Source organism: Meriones unguiculatus, chromosome 19 (assembly GCF_030254825.1).
Source record: "Meriones unguiculatus strain TT.TT164.6M chromosome 19, Bangor_MerUng_6.1, whole genome shotgun sequence".
Classification (NCBI taxonomy): Eukaryota; Metazoa; Chordata; class Mammalia; order Rodentia; family Muridae; genus Meriones; species Meriones unguiculatus.
Genome location: NC_083366.1, coordinates 6,377,975 through 6,396,871, shown reverse-complemented (window position 1 = coordinate 6,396,871; position 18,897 = coordinate 6,377,975). Strand labels below are relative to the sequence as shown.

The following is an 18,897-nucleotide window of genomic DNA, read 5'->3' as shown; positions in this document are numbered from 1 at the left end:
GGCACAGTGGTATAGTCCAATACCGTGATATCCAGTATGATTTATCTTTATGGACAAGTGGCAGGCTATACAGAAAGGCCCCTTAATGTAAGCATCAGAAAGCTGTGTTTCCAACTGAGTTGAAAAATAGACTTCCTTTCATATCCTTGCTAATTCATTTTAAAAAACAGTTCTTTCTTTCTTTTCTTTCTTTCTTTTGAGGAAGGATTGGAAGTATAGAGTGTTTATAGGTGTAGTTTGTCTATTAATAGTTCTTAAATAAACATGTTGAATAAAATGTTTTTGTAAAGAATACAGCCACCTGTAACACACACTGAAATGCCCTTTATTTTTTTGTCCTCAAAGAATTAATAATGATCACACACACACACCTCAACCTTAGAATTTGCACTCCTTAGGTTAGAGAGACTTACTCAGTTTGTAATAACTTTAAGTTTTCTAGTCATTGAACCATTCCATCATCAATTTTCATTTATTTTTATTTCACTTGGAGGTGGACTGTTTCCAAGCTCACCAAGTCACACATTTAAACTAATTAAAAGTTTCATGTTACAAGAGAAAAATGTTCTTTCTCCACCTTGGACTGTGTCCTTTTCCACACTCATTGATCAGCCTAATACGGAAAAATAGTAAAGCCAACAGTTTCACACTGAATCTGCTTGTCTTAAACATCTAAGACATAGCTGAGGGGTATAACCGACATTTTGTGCCTGGGGTCCAACTCTTAGGAGGGGCCACTGAGCTCACTTAAATGCTTTTAAAGTAACACTTATGAATGTAAGCTTGTAATTGATTACATTTGATTGCAATGTACATTTGATTTGTAATCAGTTTAAAGGGTATGTCAGAAACATGCCTGAATACAAAGGCAAGGTGGGTGGTGAAGTGAGTTCAGGACTACAGGGAGTGCCAAGGAAGACACTGGGTGATGTCGCTGGTGTTAGTGAGTTCAAAGGTGCTTGTGGGTTCTTTCCTGCAGCCTGCTCTTCCTGCATTCCTTCATTGCCCATATCTACGCATTGCTCCTCTAGATGACCTATCCCTATAGAATTATTCCTTGAATTCTAGGTGACAGAGACTCCAGAATTCTATGCATAAAATATGAAAGTGTAGTCATTTTGTAGAGGCAGGGAACTTGTGACTAGAAATACTTTACTCTTACCATGAAATGGAGAGAATATTGATTATGTCAGCTGGAGAGAATGTGTTCTGGTGATCTGATGAGACCCTAGAGAGACAGAGGTTCTTGGGCTAAGCAAAGCACCCAGGCTTGCAGCAGTGAATGCAGAGCTAGTCTTCAATCTCTCTTCTTCTAGTCCTGACATTAATGAAGTGTGTGCCAAATGATCAGCAGTGACCATGAACTTGATACGTGGACTTGGAATATGCTTTCTAAACATTTATATTTATATTTACATGGTGATATTCCAGGTGTCCCAAGGGTTCACATTGAACAAATTAATCAGGTCATACAGCAAAAGGCTTAACTAGGGTAAACTTGAGTAGAAGTGAACATAGCCACTTTTTAAGTGTTTTCTTGCTGTGATTTCTCTGTTACATAACAATAACAATGTGTGGTCACACATCCAAGTGTTTTCTGTGCTACATGATAATCTGACGCTCTGGGTACAATAAAATATTACATTAAAGACAATTAGGAAATTTATTATAGTTTCTCTGAAAGATCTGGGCTGGGAGATGGCTCAGTGAGTAAAGCGCTTGCCTTGCAAGCATCAGGACCCAAGTTCAGCCTCCAGAACCTCCAGAAACACGCCAGGTGTGGTGGTGTGTGCTTATTCCAGCACTGGAGAGCCAGGAACAGATCCCTGGGGATTAGCGGCAGTGAGCACGCCGATTTAATAAGCTCCACACTGGGGACAGAGTCTGTCTCAACAGACAGGATGGGCAACACTTAAGGCCTAGCACCTGCCCTGAACTCTGGCTTTCACACGTGTACACATGCATATCTGTGTATCTCCAAACGTGTCAAACATGACATGAACACATACATGAACATTCAAACACACAAAAGTGGAATCTATAACAATATCGAAAGAAAGGTAACTGATCTGTCTATAATGACAGCTCTCTGTGTTGTGCTGGGGCTTGGAAAGAGTAGAATGTTGGAAGCAAAAACTTGTCCTTGAAGGTATATTGTTTTATTTCCCCATCTGTATCTCTCCATGTTCTTCCATTGTACCTAGATAGGAAAATGACAGCAGCAATTTACTGGTACACTGATTACCACGAAAGATAAATATTGGTGTTATGAACGTTCATGTTTGCTTGTAGCAAAACTCAAAAACTGATTCTGGAAATGAATTTCTACATTGTAATATGCATAGGAGGCCAGAGTTAATGCTGGGACATAGAAATAGTGATCATATTGAATTGTGCTGGAAGCCAGAGAGGTGAGAAACTTTGGACTTTCAGAGAGATAAGATACTCCATAAAGTGAGTAGAGTTACTCAAGGGAACCCCACTTGTCAACAGATATGCTTTGATATCTGTGTATCTAATCCAGCTGACATCTTGGCTACAGAAGCCTGAAGAGTAGCTAGTACTAACTGGATTTTCATTTTCATAATTTTAAATTAAAATTTCATGCAGGAATGGGTCCACAAAGCTCACAGGAGGGCCCAAACTTTTGACATCACTACATGACCTTGTCACCTACAAATGTGGCAAGAATATGTGGTCTCTTCCTGTTAGAACTTAGCACAGTGAATAACAGTGCAGAGGTGGAGTTGCAATCAGCCACAGTAAGGAGTGTAGACTGTCTGAGGCAAACAAAGAATAACAGAATGGTGGATGACTCAAGGTGCTGTGGTGACATGGAAAAGGGCACAAACACAGCTGGAGCTCATATCTGGAGTTAATAAGAAAAGGCAGTCAGGATGTGCATGAAAGTAGTATTCAATTATAAAGGGAAAGGATGTTTTAGAAGAGTCACATCAGGCAGATTTAATTTTTGCCAAGTAGCAACTGATGGTTTACCTACCAAACAGAGAAAGTAAAAGCTAGGTGGGGAGCTGGGAAGATGTAAAAAGGAGGGCAGGATTTGTTTGAAATACAGTCTGGGGACTGACTAGTGAAAGGATTTTCCATGGCCAAGACTGAGGTCAAAGCTGGGATTAGAGTCCATGGCTCTGAAGATGCTAAACTACAGCTCTAGAAATTTCTTTGTCTGAGTATAAAAGCACAGTCGGTGGATCTTACCAAGTCTGAGCGTGGAGTGTCCCAGCAGTCACTTCAAAATCCTGGTGCAAACAAAAAGGGGACTGCTGTGGCTGAAGTTCAGGCCACCTGTAAGCTGTGGTCCAAGACTCAGAAAAGTAAATTATGAGCAAGAGGAGAAACTGGAATTGAAGGCTCCAGATGCACAATAGTGATCTCAAGGTCCAGAGAAAGACCAGGCAAAACAAACAAAAACACAACATTATGTGGTCAGGAGAAATAAGGTATTATATGGGCCATCTATATTAATGATGACCAATAGAGCAAGATTTGGGAAAGGGAGCAGGTTAAGCCAGATATTCTTAATGAATAGAAGGAGCTAGGAGGACTTCAAAGGGAATGCAAAGGGAGGAAGGAGGTGTTACAGCAAGAAGGCATAAACATTAAAAAGAACACGTGTGTGTTGGTGTGGGTGTTTTAGTGTGGTGTATGTATATGGTACAGGTACATATGTGGTGGGGTGTATATATGTATGTGTGTGTACATATATATACACATATACCAGAGGAGGCCACCAGGTGTTCTTCTCTCTCACTCTGCTTCATTCCCTGCTTTATTCAATGAAACTAGAGTTAGGCTGGTGGCAAGCAAGCACTAGAAACTCTTTTTCTCTACCTGACCTCCACCCCTCCCATAGCACTGGTATTAGCAGGTACACATGTAGCCAAGCCCAGCTTCTTAATGTGAGTGCTGGGGATTTGAACTCAGATCCTCATGCTTGTGCAGTAAGTGCTCATATGTCCAGAGCCATCTGAGTAGGTCTCAGGAGTGTGCTTTATAGGGAATTCAGAAACAATGTCAGCTCTGCTCCCTTACCCTGAACAACACTGGCGGTATATATACTCAGTGTCCCATGAGAGGACCAATGTAGAGGCAGGTTTTTCAGAGTAATGGAAGGGTATGGAGTGGGCATTCTGCGACAAAATTAATGACATCATAGAGTTTCTTCCCTGGGTTTGGAGGGCTTCAGAAATCTCTAAGTTATGCAGCAATGAAAACAGCCTTGGGAGAGTCAAGTCAGAGAAAAGACACAGTAGGGACACAGCCAAGGTTTCCAGTATGCTGACAGGTTCACTCATAGGATACACAGTCATTTTGGTGACTTTAGGAATGACTTCAGTAGGGAGCCAATTTTGGACTCTTCAACCCTCTTACCAGTTAGATGGGGTAAAGCATCCTCCGGTGTGGAATGATTGGACCTGAGACTTCTTTTCTCATCCAGAAAATGGCTATTCAAAGAGGTTTGTGGTCTGCTTTACAGACCATCTTTCTAAGTGAACAAATTCTCATCAGCTAGGGAGGATCTTGGGTGAGCATCTACTTGAGAGAGGAGGATAAATTATCCTGTCTAACAAATGTTTTTACGTTCCAATGCTTCTGTGACTCTAATCTAAATTAGCTCAGATTCTCATGCATTATAAACATGGCAGGATGTCATTGCAACATTTGTGAAGGTTCAGAGTAACATATTTTATAAATCTTAAATCAGAGCATATGGTCCAGCTGTAGATGTTCTAATATCTAAATTGAATAATGTAAAATTGTGTTTGATTAATCATCAGGTGTGGTGCCTTCCTAGAGTAGAATGGAATAAATTTAAAATGGGATTGGCTCAGAAAAATCTAAGATATATGACTTGTAAGTGGGGAAATTTGTCAGGTGGGTATTTTAGTAACTGGGTCTTTTTGATATATAAAATATTCTGATCTAGGACAGAGAAAGTCCCAGTGAAATTTCTGTGGAGCTATTCAAATCCAAGAAATGAAAGATATAACTCTGACTGGATAATTTAGACTTGTCTTCTCTACTTTCAGATTCTTCAGTCTCTCATCAGTTTCTTTTTTTCCACTCAACGGCTTAGAAACACATTATCTTCCTTAAAATGAGAAATCCCTTTAGAGTATTTCCTCTATTGCCAGCACTGTAACTCAAGCAGAGTCCTTCATCCTCCAAGTGACAAAGAATTCTTGGCAGGCTTGGCTGCAGCTGCCCATGTTCTGGTGAGTGCGGAATGACTGTGCACATGCGAGCCTAGGAGCCTTGTCTAGCTAGGCATCAACATACTTTTAGGGGCTTTTCAGTGGTGTGCTGGCTCAAAGTAAAAAAGAAAAATACCACCATCTCAAGTTGCCACAGCTTAATGCATTCTTTCTGGAAGTTCTGCAAACATCTCAGGATCTTTGCCTCCTTCATGATAATGTACTTTTGTAAGAAGAGAATCTCACGATTCAGTTCAGGCTTGTTGTACAGCTATGAAACAAAACCAACCAACCAATCTAGAAAAATCCAAATCCAAAGAGTGCTTGCTGTGCAAACATGAGTTCAAATTCCCAGCGCCCAGGTAAAAGTTGGGCGTGACCACATGTGCCCGTACTCTTAACACTGAGGAGAGAGTACTCACAGATAGGCAGATCCCAAGAGATGGCCACCCAGCTAGCCTAGTCCACAGTGAGATTCAGATTTAGTAAGACCCTGTGTCAAGAGAAAAAAAGCTTCAAGGGAGAGAGGATTACACATTATGTCATGGTCTGACCTCTAGGTGCATTAGGGTAGGAGTATGCACACACACCGACATGAATAAACATAAAACATACATACATACCACACACATTCCCAGTGCCCCGCAGACTATAAAACTGAGTCCTAGGAGACCTCAGTGAGGGCCCTCCCAGAATTCTTCTATGGACCCCTCAGGCACTTGGGACAGCCACCTTGGCAGGGGCACATAGCAGGAAAGTTCAGTGGCTGCTCAGACTCCTTCCATAGCTCTGGTCCTATAGCCAGTCAGCATTCTGGATAGACTTTTTCAGAAGCTTATGAAAAGTGGGCTTTAGTCTTCATATCTCAAACCTTTACTTTCAACTGATAATCTACATGCCCATACCAGAAGCACTTAAAACCCATAACCCCACTAATTGCTTTCCATTACCAAGTTTGGTTCATACTCCTGGCCAAAAAGTTCATGGCCAGCAGAGGTTATGGTTTCCTATGGAATTCTACTTCCTGCTCCGAGTATGTTAATCTTAATAAAGATTCTGCATCATAGGTCCATCTCCCTGGGTCACTTGGGCTATGCTAATCCTTCCTAGTTTTCAAGTAAGCAACAAGTTTAGTTCTTATTGCCCCCCTGAGAAACTCTGATCCTTCTCTGTTAGATGTGGTGGAGAGTGAGACTGGGTGTGAGAGGGAGCTCCAACTCTCACCCCCTTCAGTGTCATGCTCTATTATCATCATATTTTGCTTCCATTGCTTTGACTAGAAAGTATAGTCCTTGCCTTGGCTTCCTACCAGAAGGGACTTATTCCTAGTTAATGAACAGCTCAAGAATCTAGTGATGGGTTTCCAATTCAGAAAGTATTTACTGAAGAGGTAACAGAGTTAGACTCCTCTCATTCCAAAAAACAATAACAAACAAAACAAAACCCTCGCCAATGGTGGCATTCTCTTGCCTGTCTTCCTCTAAGGTTTGTGAGTTGCATGATGCCTTGTCAAATGCTTAGTCACAGTATCATCAACCTAAACACCAGAGGGTTTGGCCCCAGAGGAAAAGAGGAAGCTGAGGAGCTTCCCTGAGGGGTTCAGAGGCAACTCATAATAGATTTGGTGCATCCTTCAGCCTTCTTTCTGTGTTCTCCTTTCTCTTTAGAGGGAAAAGACCACCATGTGATCCAGAAAGAAAGGCTTCATCTAGAACGGACACAGAGTCCTTTATGAGATACTAGATCCCACTCTTTTCTTTGATCACATTAAAAAAAAAAATAAAAGCCCCAGGGAAGTACTGACAGAAAATCCTAAAGCTCCTGTCTGAAGTATTCAAACCTTCAGTTGACATCAGCCTCTCCAGGATCTGCACGTAGACCTGTACTCCTTGTTACCATTTGACCTCATCAGATGCTGTGTTCCTTGTGGTTCTGTTGCTGCAAGGAAACAGCAAGACCAAAAAGCAAGTTGCAGAGGAATAGGTTTATTTCAGCTTCCACTTCCAGCAGCTGTTCACCGTCAAAGGAAGTTAGGACAGTGACTCAAAGCAGGAACCGAGGCAGGCGCTGATGCAGAGGCCATGGAGGAGTGCCGCTTACTGGCTTGCTCCCTATGGCTTGTTCAGCCTGATTTCTTATAGAACTCAGGACCACCACCACTACAGGAATGGAACCATGAAGAATGGGCTGGACCCTCCCCCATCAATCAGCAATCAAGGAAAGGTCTTACAGATGAACCTTACAGAAGCATTTTTTCACCTGAGGTTACCTTCGTTCCTATAACTCTAGGTTGTGTCAAGTTGACAGAAGACAAAGCCAACACAGATACCAAATGTCTTCTCTTTATCCACAGATGTTGTCACAGGTGTTTGCCCATGACTGGGCCTCAGATCTGCTCTGTTTGCCAGTAGTTGCCATCTTTCTGTTTAAACAGAAAATCCTCAGATCTGTCAGAATCTTGCCACTAAACATATCGGTTCTGGGCTTGCATATTGAATACAAGAGACCTTGATGGGATGGTCCAGGTCAGATGGTAAAGGCTCCGGACAAGCCATACCACATATCTCTTTACAATATATGTTTGTCTTCACTAGAAATTTGGTCACAGTGAGAACAAAGCAGTCAAACACAGAAAAGATGTCATCATAGGATGACATTTATCAAGTCCTTTTTATGTACTAGACTTGACACGCTCTGACTTATTTTGATTTCATCCCATCATTCTGAGACAATTGTCATCAGGTATAGCTACAGGAGCGAAGACAAGCATGAGTCCTGCGGGTGTGCACGGTCCATACTACAAGTTCCAATTGAGGGACTTCTTGCTTTTAGTGGCTACATCAGCTGTAGCGCATACCTCTCTTCCAGGAAGAGCTCTGAAGAGGACTCATCTCTCCCTGGCATACTGGGTAAGAACTCAGCATTGGTAAAAATCCTGTCCAACGCTACTGAAATCAACACTAGTATTTCTTGTTGGAAGCGCGTTTCATGATCTCTTCCTTTCTTTTTCTTTCTCTCTTTCTGTTTTAAGTACATCACTATTGCAGTTTCCCTCTATCCCTCCCAGTATCCCCAACCTCCCCATCCCCCAGATCACTCCTCGTCCATTTGACTCCTTAATTGGAAGCTTTTGGACATTTTCTTGATAGCCTGGCTGTATTAAACAAAATGTCTGCCAAGGTTCAGTGAAAATGGCTCAGCAGGTAAAGACACATGGGTTGCACAAGCCTGGCAACCCAAGTTTGATCTCTAAAACCCACATAAAGATGGGAGGAGAGAAACAGTCCCACTAAGATGTCCTCTGTCCTCTACATATGTGCATGCATACTCACATACTATACACACACGTATCACACATACACATGTTACACACACATATTATTCTCTCTCACACAAACATAAACACCATAATAGTAAAAAATAAAATACCCTTTAAAATGAGGACTCTCAGTCAAGCAGCTAGAAGAAGCATCCTTATACTAACACCCACTGTTTTGAACACTGCATGAACACCCTGGGGAAGCTATGTAATGATCAGAGTTGTTTGTTCTAGTCCTGAGGACCTAGCCCCAGCCACAACTGATTTAAGAAGACTGCACCTGATTTTTCCCTGCAGCTACTTCCACCTAGGCAAGATGGGACATGTCCCTTTGCGACCTAACAATGGGACTATTATGACAGGTACAAAAGGAAGAGGGCCAGGACTGGTGTAAACACAAAATGAAGGCTTGCTATAATTTGTGTAAGAACCCATTTTCTGGTTACCTACCCAGGCTGTGCAACTCATGCCCTGAGCTGTCTAAGAGATACCCTCCTCTGCTGCCCCCCTCTATGGACCTCAGAGCCAGTGAAAAGCTTCTTTGAGCTAGATGTCTGTCTGTCTATCTATCCATCTATCTGTCTATCTATCTATCTATCTGTCTGTCTGTCTCTATCTATCTATCTATCTATCTATCTATCATCTATCTATCATCAATTCCATTTTGTAGTACAGGCCAAGCTGCTGAAGTAGCTGCTCTGACATATTGAAGAAGCACAGCTGACAGACAAGGAGCCACCAGCAGCTGAAGCAGCAGCCAGAGTTTAGTAGCTTTCTCCTGAGGGCCTAACGATCACCACGGAAACAAGATGCAGCAGGACAGTTGGTGAGAGTGAGCAGAGCAGGAACAAAGGGGGCTTGCTCACAGTTTCAGAGGGTTAGTCTATGATCGTCTTGGTGAGGAGTGTGGTGGCAGGTAGGCAAAGCTGGTGCTGGAGCACTGCCTGAGAGGAACATCCTAAACTTCAGGCAGAGGCGGGGGGGGGGGGGGGAGGGACGGAGGGAAAGAAGAAGGGAGGGAGGGAAGGAGGAAGGGAACAAAAGAGGAGTGGGCCTAAACTTCAGGCAGGAGGCAGAGTAAGGGGGCGGAGCGAAGATGGAGGGATAAAGGGAGGGAAGAAGGGAGGGAAAAAGAGAGAAGTGGGAATTGGTATGAACTTTTAGAAACCTCAAAGCCTCTACCAGGCACATATCACCTCCAATAAGGTCCCACCTTCTAATCCTCCCTAAATAGCCTGACTAGGACCAAACATTCAAGTACACAAACCTATGGGCTGTTCTCTTTCAAACCACCACAAACATGTATTGTTCCTACTAAGAACCTGAGTTCAGTTCTGAGCACCAAAGTCAGGCAGCTCACATGTACTGAAACTGTTGATCCAGGGGGATCTGGTGCCTCTTGCTCTCACAGACAACTACACTCACATGCACATAATTAAAAATAAAATTTTTAATAGAGATGAAAGGTGATTAGAATAAAGGTCAGGATGAAAGCTATGTTAGGGGATAAAACAGAAACATATATGATGAAACAGGGAAAGAATTCATACAAAAATAGAACAGAATTGGTAATAATCTAGTTCTTCTTTGAGAGGCATGTTGACATTTGTCAGTCATGTAGGTAAACAGAATAAGTAAAGCAGCAGAGCAGAGAGGAGTTTGTTCTGGGAAGGCTGGGCACGGCAGTATGTGAGCTGTGAGAGAAGTGGCCAGGCCATGGAAGCCTATGCAGCAGGCTGACATGTCACTGACTTGTATTTAGAGATTTTAGTCCATGGTAGAGGACAATGAGTCATTAGCCAAGGACAAGAAATACAGTTTTGAAATTTATCTTATGAAATCAGCATAGGTGAGAACACTAGAAAGACAAATATCAATTCAAAAGATTAGAAAGAAAAAGAAATTGGATGAAAGATATAAAAATAGATATATGTATGTATGAATAAGTATGACCCCATGATGAATATCTGCAAATATAGGCCAATAATAATTTTAAATAGTTTTTTATTCATTAATTAATATGTGCATGGTGCATCTGCGGAGACCAGAGGAACTTGTGGAAGCTTTTTCTCCCCTGCTAGCATGTGGGTTTTGGGAGTTGAACTTGGGTCCTCAGTATTGGTGGGAAGTGCCCTTGTCTGTTGAGCCATTTGCTGGCCCAACAACATGGTTTCTTTATTTATTTATTTTTTTGGTTGTTGTTGTTATTGTTTTTGTTTTTAATCTACTTACATAGCCTTTGCAGCTAAGAGTTTATGGCACCTTTCTTCATCTGATTTACTTGTATTAAGCTATTGTAATCATGTCAGTGGTCTTGCACAGTTGGTGAGTAGATCTACATACCCAGTGGAAATGTACACCTGGATGAGACACCAGACGTCAGAAAGTCAGAAATATGCTGCCTGCAGGGATCTTGAAAATCTTCAGCTCCGGAACCTATGAGATTCAAGAGTTTCGTGACACCCCCCTTGCAGACGGCTGTGGTCATGGGATGCCATTCTGGGACCTTTTCAGAGGACTGGACCATTTTTTGGAATCTAAGTGCTGACTTTGATGAAATCAGGTTCCAGATTTCTCTGTCTCTGGTGACATTTACTCCGCAATTTCATAATGTCACAACCAACCTCCTGATACAGGCTGAGACTCATCTGTTTACAGAAACAAACTTACAGCCACAAAATGCTGTATTTTTAAAAAAAAAATACAAATTTTTAAAGAAAACAGTAACATACATGCACTTTTATTCCCTTTCTTCTCTTCAGGAGAATGCTGTTAGCAGTGACTGTGGGCTGCAGAGCCATGCAGGACATCCTTTCTCTCCTGTGATCTAACAGGGCCAGTTCTCTATCCAGCAGATTTGAAAGTCAGGTAGGAGGGTTTTCGTTTGTTTGTTTGTATTGTTGTTGTTGTTTGTATTTTTCTCTTTCTACTCAAATTGGCACTTTCAGTTCCCATGCAGTTAATTTTTTAATTATATTTTTATCAGAGTAAAGCATGTGTGGCGTATTCTTCTTTAATTATGACATCTAAGAAGCAGCCCCATCCCCACGTTGAGTCTCTTGGAAGCAACCTCTTCCCTTCTCTTTAACAATGCCCTGGGTTAGTGCCTCAGTTTCTGATATGAAAAATGAGCAGTGGAATTCCCCTAAAAATCATCCCACTCCTCAATGTCTCCTTCATCCACCCTCCAAATGTACTTATAAACTTAAATAAAATTATTAGTTAGCATTACAGTTTTTTATATCCTTCTATTTTTTTATAAACTCACTGATCAATGGTAGGATTTTGGCTACTCATTGCTGAGCAAAGTTGTATTCTATAATTTTCTTCTTAAAAGAGACCTTTTTCTTGGAATTGGTGTTTTTTTTTTTTTTTAATTTTATTTGCTACCTTTAAAAATGTTCCCATCACAAACTCTTCTGAGACTTTTCACAAGAACTCTAAAACCTGCTGGATTTTTTACGCTCTTTTCTACTTGCAAAACAGCAAGTAACCAGCTAATTCCAGTTTCTTTCCCCTGAATGATGTCATGCAGTGGTTCCATGAGAGGTAGTGAATGAGAATTGTCAAGTAACATTTCTGAGACCCTGGATACCCAAAACCATGCTTATGTACATGTGTGCTTGGATGGATTATCAGGGTATGGGTCCAACTCTTCTTCATAGTTCTCAAGGCATTGTTCTGCCACCTTATGATTTCTAGTGTCTTTCATATTATGTTATTCTCATTATTTAAATACAGATAGCCTTTTCTCTTTGACAGCTATGGCTTCCATCCTGCTGTATTTTATATGTGTGTGTGGGTGTGTGTGGGTGTGGGTGTGGGTGAGTGCGTGTCCATTCTACAGTGTTCGTGTAAATGTCAGAGGACAACTTGCCAGACAGAACTAGGTTTTTCTTTCATTGTGCGCTCCAGGGTTTGAACTCAGGTCTTCAAGTTTATGCAGTAATTTTCCTTCTTCACTGAGCCATCTTGGTGGCCCAATTCCTGATATTTTAAGTCCCCATAATCATGCATTGGTTGCTTTTTCTCATTTGTTTTTTTTTTTCTAGGCACATAATTTCAATTCTAAAATAATTTTGTATTTTTTATGGTCTAAATATCTCTAGATTTTTCATTTTCTATTTCTGTTGTACTCCTGATTTGAATGTGGGGTTTGGGATTAATTATGCAACTTTACAGAAGTTTTCTTTCTTTTTGTCCTCACTTCCACTTTTTAGAAAACAAGCCTCACTTTATCTTGCAGCCCTTCTGATAGGTTTTATTTTGTCTTTGCTGTACTTAATCTCAGGACATTCTTAATCGCTTCCTGTTTTCTTCTTATTGCATTAAAAATAGAATTAATATATTCTCCCAACACTTTGAGGGTACTGGATAAATATTTTTAACTTTTCTTCAACTTTCTACATTCTCTCATTTTTTACTGAATTTTTTCCTTTCGATGCTTGTATTGCTCCGCATGCTTCATGAATGGGCTTTTCCTTGAAAGCACATGGCTTCTTACATGGACTGTACATGGATTGTTAGTTGGAACTAAGGGACTGGAATGCACATGTGTTCACAAGACATGGCAGCATGGGCACCATGCTAGTTTGGGAGTCAAAGCCCAACTGTTCAAGACCAATTTCTTCAAATGTCGGTGTATGCAAACCCTCTCTTCACCCTCCTTTGGGTATTTTTATACCTCGAGAGAATATTTCTCCAGTCTCTACCCTTGTGGAATATGACCGCTTGCCTGTGTTCATGAAGCTGAGTCACAGAAAAGGGTAGGTGTTTCAATATTTAGTATATAGGTTTCAAATTTTGGTTCTTGATTTACATGTGGTAGGGCACGCTCACTGGCAGATAGCTTTGCAAATTTTGGCAGATGCAAAGAGTCACAAATCACCTTTGTCACTGTGCAGAAGAGATTCATCCATCCTGTTGCAAATATCAGCAGTTCAACCCCTTTCTTCCTTCTTTTGCTAAGTAATATTGTGCTACATTACTGTAGTACATTCAGCGCATTCCTCCATGGAAGGATAAGTGGGCTGGTTCCACTCTTTAAGATTTTGAAGAAGGTTGCTGTAAGCACTTCCAGACAGACTTTGTACGAGAATTTCAATGCACAGTTAGGAGAGGGATAACTAGCTCATTTGGCACACGTCCGTAAACTTGATATGAAAAGTGGACACGTCATTTTACAGCTTTATTAATGACATGCTAGAGTTCCAGTTGCAACTAGTTCTAGTGGCAGTTTTGACTTCATTACAATAAGCACCGTTACAATGTTTTTTCTTGAACTTTGCTGTACTTCTCTGTGTGTGTGTATGTGTGTGGTATGCATGCACATACATGTGTATGTGGCTGTGAAGGAATGAGCATTTATGCAGCATACATGGAATGCAAAAGCTAAAGTTAAGTCTTCCTGAATCACACTGCTATCTGTTTTTATTTAGTTGTTTTTTGTTTGTTTGTTTGTTTGTTTTATTTTGTTTTTGGCATGGGGTCTCTCATTGAAACTGGAATTTGCTGTTTTGGCTAGATGGGCTGGCAAGTGAACTTCCAGGGTCTTCTCATTGTCACCCTCACAACATTGGGATTCCAGGAACATGTTGCTATGCCTTGCTTTGACATGGGTGCTGAGGATCTGAACTAGCTTGTGCTTGTTATTCAAGCACAACAAACAGGGCAGTGTGGGCCATCTACCTAGCTCCTGCTTTACCTTCTATAAATTCTTTTGGTTTCTTACTCTGCTTTTCGGAATACATTTTAGAATCAGTTTGCTTGTGCCTATAAGAATTCTGGGATTTTGGTAAGGATTTCTACACGTGAGGCTAGATGTTAGTCACAGAACACAGCTGATGGGAGAGCGTCTGCAGAAACCACTTCTTAGGGGTTCCTGAAATAGTCGACATAAATTATTGAGTTAGCACCTATCATCCTACAGACTTTGACTTTGGTCAAGACGGCACAAGAAACATTGTATTGTCATAACAGCAACCAGTATAGCAAACACTGTTTTTCCAGACATGTCACATAAGCCAGTGAGGAAGAGTCTCCCTGGGAGCTATGGGTGGCCTTGCTTATGCTTACAGAATATCTCAAGGTTACATCAGGGAAAGAAAATTCTAACTAAGTGTCCTTTCTGAATTAAGAGACACAGCTGGCAATCTAGATTGTTAAGAATAGCACACCAAACAGGATAATGCAGCACAAACAGAACACTGGAGATTTTTGGTGATATCTTTTAGCTTTCCACAGAACACTGGACTACATATGAGTTCAAGAAAACTGAAACAAGGAAAAACAAAACAAAACAAAAAAACTACAAACAAAACAAAAAAACCTTGCTCAAACAGTGGTGGTTAGTACTTACTGTCACCAGCCAAAATAAAAAATTATACCTTGGGAGTTCTGGATAGGGCCTAGACATCCTTTCATAAGGAGTGAAGACTGTTTATCCTTACCTGGAGCACTGGAACGTGTCTGACATATAAGGAAAGCAAGACCCAACAAATCAAGTGGTTTTTCTTTTTTTATGTTCATTAATATTTCATTTTTTTGTTATTTTTTATTTTATTTTTAAAATTTTTATTATTAGTTACATTTTATTAACTCTGTATCCCAGCTGTATCCCACTCCCTCATTCCCTCCCAAACCCTCCCTCTCTCCCTCATCTCCTCCCTGCCCCTTTCCAAGTCCACTGATTGGGGAGGACCTCCTCCCCTTTCATCTGACCGTTTTATCAGGTATCTTCAGGACTGGCTGCAAAGTCCTCCTCTGTAGCCTAGCAGGACTGTTCCTCCCTTGGGGGATGGAGAGGTCAGAGAGCCTGCCATTGAGTTCCTGTCAGAAATCAAGGTTTTTCAACAGCTTAATTACATCTGAGAACAAAGCTCAAGAAGTGTATGAGTACATGAAAATGTCCCTTGTCCAATAAGAAAAACCCTAACATCTGGCATCCACAGAAAAAAACACAAAGTATACAAAGTAGCACAAAAATTTTACTTATCATACGGCTAGAAATGTAGCGGATGCAGAGCTGTAGCAGATGTTGGAATTAGCAGAGGAAGACATGCAGGGTTGTTATAACAATATCCCAGATGCTCAAAAAGTGAGAAAGACAATAGTGCAAGCAGCACTCAATAAATAAAACCTCTGTATTTATGAAGATAAAACCAAAATATTATATGAAAATGTTCATCAGATACAATGATTAGTACATTAGACATTGGAAAAGGAATAATTAATAAACTTGATGACATAGCAATAGAAAGTATGAAAAAATAAAAAAAAGCAAAAGAGAACAAAACAAGACATAAAAGAAAACGAGAACTGCTCTTGTGCAGGATCACTTCAGTTAACATATGTGAAACAGATCTACAGAAAACATCAAGTGGATGAAACAGAATATTTGAAAATGAACTCAAGGTACAAGAGACATGAAGATACACAAGCACATCTAAATTGAATACTCTAACCGTATTAAGAAAAAAATTCCTTAAAGGAGCTCAATTTTTTAAATAAGTGTATTAAGAAGGGAAGGAACAAAGACAAAGCCTATAGCATACAGAAACAGCATAAGCAAGCATATGGTAGGAGAATGGCTTGAAATCACTCAGGGAAAAGTTATCAGATAAGGATTGTATATATTATGAAAACAACTTTTGAATACAAATAGAAAATACTTTTTATCCATATAAAAGCTGAAAAATTTCATCACATTTCTTACAGTGACATACTGTAAGAAATGCGAAAGATGCCCTTCAGACAGAATAATAATGCCAGGTAGAGGCATTCCTAGAGGCTTGCTGCAAACAGGGACAACTAGGTGAAACCATTCCCCCTACCCCTGCCTGATGGTGCCGGTAAAATGCACCTACTTCCCTGCCTGCATATTCAGTCCCACAACTCTGCCTGCATTACCGGAGGCCTGCCAACACCAGGGACAAACAGATCGCTAATGGCCAGCTTAACAACACAATCAACAAGAGCCAAGGCAACACGGCACCATCAGAACCCGGAGAGCTTGCTACATCAAGCCCTGGATATCCTAACATAGCTGAAGCACAAAACAAAACAAAAAACAAAACAACAAAGAAACCTCAAATCCAATCTTATGAAGATGACAGAGGCCTTTAAAGAGAAAATGAATACATCCCTTAAAGAAATACAGTAAACTACAATTAAGCAGGGAAAGGAATTGAATAAAACTGTTCAAGACCTGAAAATGGGATTAGGAGTGAAATACAAAGAATCAATAAAACCATGAACTAGTTCTTTGAGAAAATCATTAAGTTAGACAAACCCTTAGCCAACTTAATTAAAAGGCAGAGAGACAGTATCCAAATTACCAAAATCAGAAATGAAAAGAGAAACATAACAACAGACACTGAGGAAATCCAAAGAACCATTAGGTCTTACTTCAAAAACCTGTACTCCACAAACTTGAAAAGTCTAAATGAAATGGACAGTTTTCTTGGTTGATACTACTTACCAAAGTTAAATCAAGATCAGATAAACATTTTAAATAGACCAATAAAGCCAAAGAAAATAGAAACAGTCATTAAAAGCCTCCTAACAATAACAAAAAGGCCAGAACCAGATGATTTTAGTGCAGAATTCTACCAGACCTTCAAAGAAGAGCTAATACCAATACTCCTCAAACTCTTCAACAAAATAGAAATAGAAGGATCATTGCCAAACTTATTTTAAGAGGCCACAGTCACCTTGATACCTAAACCACTCAAAGACCCAACAAAGAAAGAGAACCTCAGATCAATTTTCCTTATGAACATTAACATAGAAATATTCAATATAAACTTGCAAACCAAATCCAAGAACACATCAAAAACATCTTCCACCAGGATCAAGTAGGCTTCATCTCAGGTATGCAGGGATGGTTCAACATATGAAAATCTATCATTATCATCCACTATATAAACGAAGTGAAAGAAAAAAACTACATTCATCTCATTAGATGTTTAAAAACTCATAAAACAGCCCTACACTCCTTCATGATAAAAGTCTTGGAGAGATCAGGGATATAAAGAACACGCCTAAAAAATAAAAGATAGGAGGAGGGGCAAGATGGCGGCACTGGGAGGACTCTCATTCTGAGCAGCAGCAGCAGGATCAGCACAGTGATCAGCAATCAGAACTCACAGCCATAAAACACAGTCATTGTGTTTCCCAAGTGAGAGGATACCCCACGGTGGGGGATTCAATCAGTTTTTAACTCACCTGGCTAAACCGCTGATGAGATCCCGGTTCCGCCAGACGCTTGGCTGCCGGCCGCCAGCCCCAGCCCAGAGCCACAAGCCAGTGTCTCTGGTCACGGTCCCAGACTGAACCGTGCGCACTACACTATCAGAGACTGGAATTTTCAGTCGAGAGATAACCCCACGGTTCAGGAAACGATTGGGACCGACCTTAGGTCACCCAGACATCCCCTGGAAAAGACTCGGGTTCCACGGGCACCCCAGGAGCCAGCCCGGAGCCAGAGCCCGAGACCCAGGTTCCGGCACAGAGCCCTGCCTGCCTGCGCGCCTGATTCTCCGCCTGAGATAGAATTGTTGGCACCAGGGCACCAGCGAATGAGTTTCACTGTCCGGTGCAAACACACAGGGAGGGAAACGGCTGGTCTGATCTCAGAGCACTCAGCCGACACCCCCACCCCGAAAAGGTCTCCGGAAAATTACCCAGTTTAGGCAAACACCCTGGTTCCCAAAGGCCGGAAAGGCGGAGACTGAGCCGCCATCACTCAGCTGTGCTCCAGACACAGGCAGTTTTTGCGGCCAGCCAGCTGACAGAGAGTGAGCAGTGAGCACCAGGAAAAAAAAAAAAGAGAGAGAGAGAGAGACTGAGAGTCCCTGTCTCCAGAGAATCCACAGGGAAGGAAACTGTACTGACTTAAATCACCCAATCCTTCCCTGGAAAAAGTCTAGCAAAGACTGGCGGGGCCAAGCCGCCATCACTCAGCTGTGCTCCAGACACAGGCACAAACAGTTGCTGCCCGACAGATGTCCAACTGGGTCACAGCAGCTGATCATTAAATTTACAGCAAGAAACCCAGAAACAGGGCAGCTGTCCTCAGGACTTCCCTGGGTGAGAGGAGAACCCTCTCGACTAACAAAGAACACAGTTACCACTCAGGTCTCTATCCCTGAGGTGAGCAGCAGCAACTCCTGAAAAAACACCACCCATCCAGGGACTATACCCAAAAATCTGAGAAGACATCCTTCAGGTAAAACCAGCTTTCTGCAAAGGGGATTCTCTCCACCATAGGATCCCCAGGAACCACCAGAAAATAACCCCAAACACCTAAGATAGCACAATGGGTAGAGGCCAGCGTAAAAGCTCAAGCAACAAAAGACAGAG

The 18,897-nt window shown here is 41.3% G+C and overlaps 1 long non-coding RNA gene across 1 annotated transcript in view; it reads right to left on the bottom strand.

Annotated features, from left to right (window-relative positions):
* Positions 1 to 18,897, bottom strand: part of LOC132649298 (uncharacterized) — a 90,895-nt gene that overhangs the window by 38,724 nt on the left and 33,274 nt on the right. The gene's annotated exons all lie outside the window — the stretch shown is intronic.